This window comes from Triticum dicoccoides, chromosome 5B (assembly GCF_002162155.2).
Source record: "Triticum dicoccoides isolate Atlit2015 ecotype Zavitan chromosome 5B, WEW_v2.0, whole genome shotgun sequence".
Taxonomy (NCBI): Eukaryota; Viridiplantae; Streptophyta; class Magnoliopsida; order Poales; family Poaceae; genus Triticum; species Triticum dicoccoides.
The window spans coordinates 94155984-94165633 of record NC_041389.1 but is presented as its reverse complement, the minus strand read 5'-3'; positions in this window follow the sequence as shown (position 1 = coordinate 94165633).

Sequence of the window (9650 nt, the reverse complement as noted above, 5' to 3'; positions counted from 1 at the left end):
GCGCCCCTCCCCAAGGGCCCAAGGTGTTGGAAATATGCCCTAGAGGCAATAATAAATTAGTTATTATTATATTTCCTTGTTCATGATAATCGTTTATTATCCATGCTATAATTGTATTGATAGGAAACTCAGATACATGTGTGGATACATAGACAACACTATGTCCCTAGTAAGCCTCTAGCTGACTAGCTCGTTGATCAATAGATGGTTACGGATTCCTGACCATGGACATTGGATGTCGTTGATAACGGGATCACATCATTAAGAGAATGATGTGATGGACAAGACCCCTATCCTAAGCCTAGCACAAAGATCGTAGTTCGTATGCTAAAGCTTTTCTAATGTCAAGTATCATTTCCTTAGACCATGAGATTGTGCAACTCCCGGATACCGTAGGAATGCTTTGGGTGTACCAAACGTCACAACATAACTGGGTGGCTATAAAGGTGCACTACAGGTATCTCCGAAAGTGTGTGTTGGGTTGGCACGAATCAAGACTGGGATTTGTCACTCTGTGTAAACGGAGAGGTATCTCTGGGCCCACTCGGTAGGACATCATCATAATGTGCACAATGTGATCAAAGGGTTGATCATGAGATGATGTGTTACGGAACGAGTAAAGAGACTTGCCGGTAATGAGATTGAACAAGGTATCGGTATACCGACGATCGAATCTCGGGCAAGTACAATACCGCTAGACAAAGGGAATTGTATACGGGATTGATTGAGTCCTTGACATCGTGGTTCATCCGATGAGATCATCGTGGAACATGTGGGAGCCAACATGGGTATCCAGATCCCGCTGTTGGTTATTGAACGGAGAACGTCTCGGTCATGTCTGCATGGTTCCCGAACCCGTAGGGTCTACACACTTAAGGTTCGATGACGCTAGGGTTATAAAGGAAGTTTGTATGTGGTTACCGAATGTTGTTCGGAGTCCCAGATGAGATCTCGGACGTCACAAGGAGTTTCGGAATGGTCCGGAGGTAAAGATTTATATATGGGAAGTCCTGTTTTGGTCACCGCAAGGCCCAAGGCGCAGGGAAGAGGGGGAGCGGGGCAAACCCTAGGGCAGATGGGCCCTAAGGCCCACCCCAGGTGCGCCTCCCCTCTCTCCCCTTCTGGCCGCCACCCAGATGGCATCCGGGGGCTGCCGCCACCCCTGGGAAGGGAACCCTAGAGGGGGCGCAGCCCCTTCCCCTTCCCCTATAAATAGTTGAGGTCTAGGGGCTGCCCAAGACATGAGTTTCTCTCCCTCTTGGCGCAGCCCTACCTCTCTCCCTTCTCCTCTCCCGCGGTGCTTGGCGAAGCCCTGCGGGATTGCCACGCTCCTCCACCACCACCACGCCGTTGTGCTGCTGCTGGACGGAGTATTCATCAACCTCTCCCTCTCTCCTTGCTGGATCAAGGCGTGGGAGACGTCACCGGGCTGTACGTGTGTTGAACACGGAGGTGCCATCCGTTCGGCACTAGGATCTCCGGTGATTTGGATCACGACGAGTACGACTCCTTCAACCCCGTTATCTTGAACGCTTCCGCTTAGCGATCTACAAGGGTATGTAGATGCACTCTCCTTCCCCTTGTTACTGGTTTCTCCATAGATAGATCTTGGTGACACGTAGGAAATTTTTGAATTTCCGCTACGTTCCCCAACAGTGGCATCATGAGCTAGATCTATTGCGTAGATTCTTTGCACGAGTAGAACACAAAGTAGTTGTGGGCGGTGATTTTGTTCAATATGCTTACCGTTACTAGTCCAATCTTGTTTCGACGGTATTGTGGGATGAAGCGGCCCGGACCGACCTTACACGTACACTTACGTGAGACAGGTTCCACCGACTGACATGCACTTGGTGCATAAGGTGGCTAGCGGGTGCCAGTCTCTCCCACTTTAGTCGAAACGGATTCGATGAAAAGGGTCCTTATGAAGGGTAAATAGCAATTGGCATATCCCGTTGTGGTTTTGCGTAGGTAAGAAACGTTCTTGCTAGAAACCCATAGCAGCCACGTAAAACATGCAAACAACAATTAGAGGACATCTAACTTGTTTTTGCAGGGTATGCTATGTGATGTGATATGGCCAAGAAGAATGTGATGAATGATATGTGATGTATGAGATTGATCATGTTCTTGTAATAGGAATCACGACTTGCATGTCGATGAGTATGACAACCGGCAGGAGCCATAGGAGTTGTCTTAATTTATTGTATTACCTGCGTGTCATTGAACAACGCCATGTAATTACTTTACTTTATTGCTAACCGGTAGCCATAGTAGTAGAAGTAATAGTTGGCGAGACAACTTCATGAAGACACGATGATGGAGATCATGATGATGGAGATCATGGTGTCATGCCGGTGACGATGATGATCATGGAGCCCCGAAGATGGAGATCAAAAGGAGCAAAATGATGTTGGCCATATCATGTCACTATTTGATTGCATGTGATGTTTATCATGTTTATGCATCTTGTTTGCTTAGAACGACGGTAGTAAATAAGATGATCCCTTATTAAAATTTCAAGAAAGTGTTCCCCCTAACCGTGCACCGTTGCGAAAGTTCGTCGTTTTGAAGCACCACGTGATGATCGGGTGTGATAGATTCTTACGTTCACATACAATGGGTGTAAGCCAGATTTACACACGCGAAACACTTAGGTTAACTTGACGAGCCTAGCATGTACAGACATGGCCTCGGAACACAAGAGACCGAAAGGTCGAGCATGAGTCGTATAGTAGATACGATCAACATGAAGATGTTCGCCGATGATGACTAGTCCATCTCACGTGATGATCGGACACAGCCTAGTTGACTCGGATCATGTGATCACTTAGATGACTAGAGGGATGTCTATCTGAGTGGGAGTTTATGAGATGAACTTAATTATCCTGAACATAGTCAAAAGATCTTTGCAAATTATGTCGTAAGCTCGCGCTTTAGTTCCACTGTTTAGATATGTTCCTAGAGAAAATATAGTTGAAAGTTGACAGTAGCGATTATGCGGACAGTAGAAAGCTTATGTCCTTAATGCACCGCTTAGTGTGCTGAACCCCAATCGTCGTCTGTGGATGTTGAGAACTTCGGACATACACGTTTTGATAACTACGTGATAGTTCAGTTAAACGGTTTAGAGTTGAGGCACCAAAGATGTTTTTTCGAAACGTCGCGAAACATATGAGATGTTTCGAGGGCTGAAATTGGGATTTCAGGCTCGTGCCCACGTCAAGAGGTATAAGACCTCCAACGATTTTCTTAGCCTGCAAACTAAGGGAGAAAAGCTCAATCGTTGAGCTTGTGCTCAGACTGTCTGAGTGCAACAATCACTTGAATCGAGTGGGAGTTGATCTTCCAGATGAGATAGTGATGTTTCTCCAAAGTCATTGCGACCAAGCTGCTAGAGCTTCGTGATGAACTATAACATATCAGGGATAGATATGATGATCCTTGAGGTATTCACGATGTTTGACACCGTGAAAGTAGAAATCAAGAAGGAGCATCAATTGTTGATGGTTGGTGAAACCACTAGTTTCAAGAAGGGCAAGGGCAAGAAGGGACACTTCATGAAACGGCAAATCAGTTGCTGCTCCAGTGAAGAAACCCAAGGTTGAACCCAAACCCGAGACTAAGTGATTCTGTAATAAGGGGAACAGCCACTGGAGCAGAATTACCCTAGATACTTGGTAGATAAGAAGGCTGGCAAGGTCGATAGAAGTATATTGGATATACATTATGTTAATGTGTACTTTACTAGTACTCCTATTAGCACCAGGGTATTAGATACCGGTTCGGTTGCTAAGTGTTAGTAACTCGAAATAAAAGCTACAGAATAAACGGAGACTAGCTAAAGGTGAGCTGACGATACGTGTTGGAAGTGTTTCCAAGGTTGATGTGATCAAGCATCGCACACTCCCTTCTACCATCGAGATTGGTGTTAAACCTAAATAATTGTTATTTGGTGTTTGCGTTGAGCATAGACATGATTGGATTATGTCTGTCCCAATACGGTTATTCATTTAAGGAGAATAATGGTTACTTTGTTAAATTGAATAATACCTTCAATGGTCTAGCCCTTAAAAGGAATGGTTTATTGAATCTTGATCGTAGTAATACACATTTTCATGCCAAAAAGGATATAAGATAGTAATGATAGTACCACTTACTTGTGGCACTGCCATGTAAGTCATATTGGTGTAAAACGCATGAAGAAACTCCATGTTGATGGATCTTTGGACTCACTCATTTTTGAAAAGTTTGAGACATGCAAACCATGTCTATTGGTGTATACGCATGAAGAAACTCCATGCAGATGGATCATTTGGACTCACTTGATTTTGAATCACTTGAGATATGCAAATAATACCACATAGGCAAGATGACTGAAAAGCCTCGTTTTCAGTAAGATGGAACAAGATATCAACTTGTTGGAAGTAACACACTTTGGTGTGTGCAGTCCAATGAGTGCTGAGGCATGCAGTGAATATCGTTATGTTTTACTTCACAGATGATTTAAGTAGATACTGTATATTTACTTGATGAAACACAAGTCTGAATTATTGAATGGTTCAAGTAATTTCAGAGTGAAGTTGAAGGTCATTGTGACAAGAGGATAAAATGTCTATGATATGATCATAGAGATGAGTATCTGAGTTACGAGCTTTGGCACACAATTAAGACATTGTGGAAATTGTTTCACAATTAATACCGCCTGGAACACCATAGTGTGATGGTGTGTCCGAACATCATAGTTGCACCCTATTGGATATGGTGCGTACCATGATGTCTCTTATCGAATTACCACTATCGTTCATGGGTTAGGCATTAAAGACAACCAAACTCACTTTATTAGGGCACCACGTAATTCCGTTGAGACGACACCGTTTGAACTATGGTTTGGAGAAACCTAAGTTGTCGTTTCTTAAAAGTTTGGGGATGCGACGCTTATGTGAAAAGATTTCAGGCTGATAATCTCGAACCCAAAGCGGATAAAATACATCTTCATAGGATAACCAAAATGGTTGGGTATACCTCCTATCTCAGATCCGGAAGCAAAAGTAATTGTTTCTAGAAACGGGTCCTTTCTCGAGGAAAAGTTTCTCTCGAAAATTGAGTGGGAGGATGGTGGAGACTTGATGAGGTTATTGAACCGTCACTTCAACAAGTGTGTAGCAGGGCACAGGAAGTTGTTTCTCTGGAGCCTACACTAATTGAAGTAGAAGCTTATGATAGTGATCATGAAGTTTTTGGATCAATTCACTACCGTACATCGTAGGGTGACAAGGATATGTACTACTTCACAGTGGTACAATAATCCTGTCTTGAAGGTCATGTTGCTAGTCAACAATGAACCTACGAGCTATGGAGAAGCGATGGTGGGCCCAAATTCCGACAAATGGTTAGAAACCATGAAATCCGAGATAGGATCCATGTATCAGAACAAAGCATGGACTTTGGTGGACTTGCCCGATGATCGACAAGCCATTGAGATAAATGGATCTTTAAGAAGAAGACGGACGTGGACGGTAATGTCACCATCTATGAAGCTCGACTTGTGGCGAAGAGTTTTTTCACAAGTTCAAGGAGTTGACTACGATGAGATTTTCTCATCCGTAGCGATGCTTAAGCCCGTCGGAATCAAGCTAGCATTAGCTGCATTTATGAAATCTGGCAGATGGATGTCAAAACGAGTTTCCTTACCAGTTTTCGTAAGGAAAGGTTGTATGTGACACAATCAGAAAGGTTTTGTCGGTCCTAAGGATGCTAAAAGGTATGCTAGCTCCAGCGATCCTTCCATGGACTGGAGTAAGCATCTCAGAGTTGGAATATGCACTTTGATAAGATGATCAAAGATTTTGGGTTTATACAAAGTTTGTGAGAAACTTGTGTTTCCAAAGAAGTGAGTGGGAGCACTATAGAATTTCTGATGAGTATATGTTGTTGACATATTGTTGATCAGAAATGATGTAGAATTTCTGGAAAAGTATATAGGGTTATTTGAAGGGTGTTTTTCAATGGAAAACCTGGATTAAGCTACTTGAACATTGAGCATCAAGATCTATGAGGATGGATCAAAACGCTTAATGGTACTTTCAAAATGAGCACATACCTTGACATGATCTTCAAGGTGTTCAAGATGGATCAGTCAAAGAAGGAGTTCTTGCCTGAGTTGTAAGGTATGAAGTTAAGAGTTAAAGCTCGACCACGGCAGAAGAGAGAGAAAAGACGAATGTCATCCCCTATGCTTCAGACGTAGGCTCTATAGTATGCTATGTTGTGTACCGCACCGGAAGTGTGCCTTGCTATGAGACAGTCAAGGGGTACAAGAATGATCCAGGAATGGATCATTGGACAGCGGTCAAAATTGTCCTTGGAATAAATAAGGACATGTTTCTCGATTATGGAGGTGACAAAGAGTTCGGCGTAAAGGGTTACGTCGATGCAAGCTTTAACACCTATCCGAATGACTCTGAGTAGCAAACCGGATACGTATAGTGGAGCAACCATTTGGAATAGCTTCAAGTGGAGCGTAGAAGCAGCATTTACAATATGACATAGAGAATTGCGAAGTACATACGGATCTGAAAGTTGCAGACCAGTTGACTAAAACCTCTCTCACAAGCAAAACATGATCAAACCCCAGAACTCATTGAGTCTTAATCACATGATGATGTGAACTAGTTTAATGACACTAGTAAACTCTTTGGATGTTGGTCACATGGCGATGTGACGTGTGAGTGTTAATCACATGACGATGTGAGCTAGATTATTGACTCTAGTGCAAGTGGGAGACTGTTGGAAATATGCCCTAGAGGCAATAATAAATTAGTTATTGTTATATTTCCTTGTTCATGATAATCGTTTATTATCCATGCTATAATTGTATTGATAGGAAACTCAGATACATGTGTGGATACATAGACAACACTATGTCCCTAGTAAGCCTCTAGATGACTAGCTCGTTGATCAATAGATGGTTACGGTTTCCTGACCATGGACATTGGATGTCGTTGATAACGGGATCACATCATTAGGAGAATGATGTGATGGACAAGACCCCAATCCTAAGCCTAGCACAAAGATCGTAGTTCGTATGCTAAAGCTTTTCTAATGTCAAGTATCATTTCCTTGGACCATGAGATTGTGCAACTCTCGGATACCGTAGGAATGCTTTGGGTGTACCAAACGTCACAACGCAACTGGGTGGCTATAAAGGTGCACTACAGGTATCTCCGAAAGTGTGTGTTGGGTTGGCACGAATCGAGACTGGGATTTGTCACTCCGTGTAAACGGAGAGGTATCTCTGGGCCCACTCGGTAGGACATCATCATAATGTGCACAATGTGATCAAAGGGTTGATCACGGGATGATGTGTTATGGAACAAGTAAAGAGACTTGCCGGTAACTAGATTGAACAAGGTATCGGTATACCGACGATCGAATCTCGGGCAAGTACAATACCGCTAGACAAAGGGAATTGTATACGGGATCGATTGAGTCCTTGACATCGTGGTTCATCCGATGAGATCATCGTGGAACATGTGGGAGCCAACATGGGTATCCAGATCCCGCTGTTGGTTATTGAACGGAGAACGTCTCGGTCATGTCTGCATGGTTCCCGAACCCGTAGGGTCTACACACTTAAGGTTCGATGACGCTAGGGTTATAAAGGAAGTTTGTATGTGGTTACCGAATGTTGTTCGGAGTCCCAAATGAGATCTCGGACGTCACAAGGAGTTTCGGAATGGTCCGGGGGTAAGATTTATATATGGGAAGTCCTGTTTTGGTCACCGGAAAAGTTTTGGGTTTTATCGGTAACGTACCGGGACCACCGGGAGGGTCCCGGGGGTCCACCAAGTGGGGCCACCATCCCCGGAGGGCTGCATGGGCCAAGTGTGGGAGGGGATCAGCCCCAGGTGGGCTGGTGCGCCCCCCACAAGGCCCAAGGCGCAGGGAAGAGGGGGAGGGGGGCAAACCCTAGGGCAGATGGGCCCTAAGGCCCACCCCATGTGCGCCTCCCCTCTTTCCCCTTCTGGCCGCCACCCAGATGGCATCTGGGGGCTGCCGCCACCCCTGGGGAGGGAACCCTAGAGGGGGCGCAGCCCCCTCCCCTTCCCCTATAAATAGTTGAGGTCTAGGGGCTTCCCAAGACATGAGTTTCTCTCCCTCTTGGCGCAACCCTACCTCTCTCCCTTCTCCTCTCCCGCGGTGCTTGGCGAAGCCCTGCAGGATTGCCACGCTCCTCCTCCACCACCACGCTGTTGTGCTGCTGCTGGACGGAGTCTTCCTCAACCTCTCCCTCTCTCCTTGCTGGATCAAGGCGTGGGAGACGTCACCGGGCTGTACGTGTGTTGAACGCGGAGGTGCCGTCCGTTCGGCACTAGGATCTCCGGTGATTTGGATCACGACGAGTACGACTCCTTCAACCCCGTTCTCTTGAACGGTTCTGCTTAGCGATCTACAAGGGTATGTAGATGCACTCTCCTTCCCCTTGTTGCTGGTTTCTCCATAGATAGATCTTGGTGACACGTAGGAAAATTTTGAATTTCTGCTACGTTCCCCAACACAAGGCACATAGGATTGGAAACCCTAGGGTAGGGGGGCGCCTCCACCTTGCTTGGGGGGCAAGCCTCCCCTCCTGGCCGCCGCCCCCCTCTAGATGGGATCTAGAGGGTCTGGCCCCCCTCTCCCCTTCACCCTATAAATAGAGGGAGGGTGGGAGGGCTGCAGCACCCCCTTCCCTGGCGCAGCCCCTCCCTCCTCCAACTCTTCCTCCTCCTCCGTAGTGCTTGTCGAAGCCCTGCAGGAATACCAAAAGCTCCACCACCATGCCGTCGTGCTGCCGGAGCTCTCCCTCAACTTCTCCTCTCCCCTTGCTGGATCAAAAAGGAGGAGACGTCCCCTGGCTATACGTGTGTTGAACGCGGAGGCGCCGTCTGTTCGGCGTTAGATTGGATCTTCCGCGATTTGAATCGCCGCCAGTACGACTCCCTCATCCGCGTTCTAGTGACGCTTCCGTGATCAACACATTTCATATACATCTTTTGGCACTGAGATATGCGGTTTATTGAGTTATATTCATTCATTTCTTGCCATGAATTGTTGAATTTGTGAATGATAATCATATAAAGGGGTCATTTACTAAGTGGTTTGTTTTGCAGAAAAGTGCGAGAAGGCACTATAAACTTCAAGATACGGACTAAGTGGCTAAGAGAACAAAGAAGAGGAGGAAGAATGGACTTGTGCGAGAAGAAACAAAGTAACTAGGGGGCCAACTTGAGAAGAGAGGGATGTTCTTGCGAAGGAAGAAGGAAGCAGGAGGGCCATTGTGCAAATGGAAGATCAGATCGATGGGTCAAAATCCCTAGTCCATCTCCAATTCCCCTCGGGCCTGGCCATATCTCCATCTCTCTTCTCCCCCACCACTTCTTCCACCTCAGGCCGCTGCCACGGCCAGGCCGGCATGGTGGTGCGCCTACGCAACCCAGCCACCACCATCTCCATCCATCTCTGTTGCGCCACCATCCACATCAGCGCCGCTGCGCCATCCATTCACCAGCACCACCATCGCCTCCTGCCACCACTCCATCCACACCGCCGCCACCAGCACCATAGTGCTTCTCGCACCTCGCGCCCATGCTGCTCTTCTTCTTCTC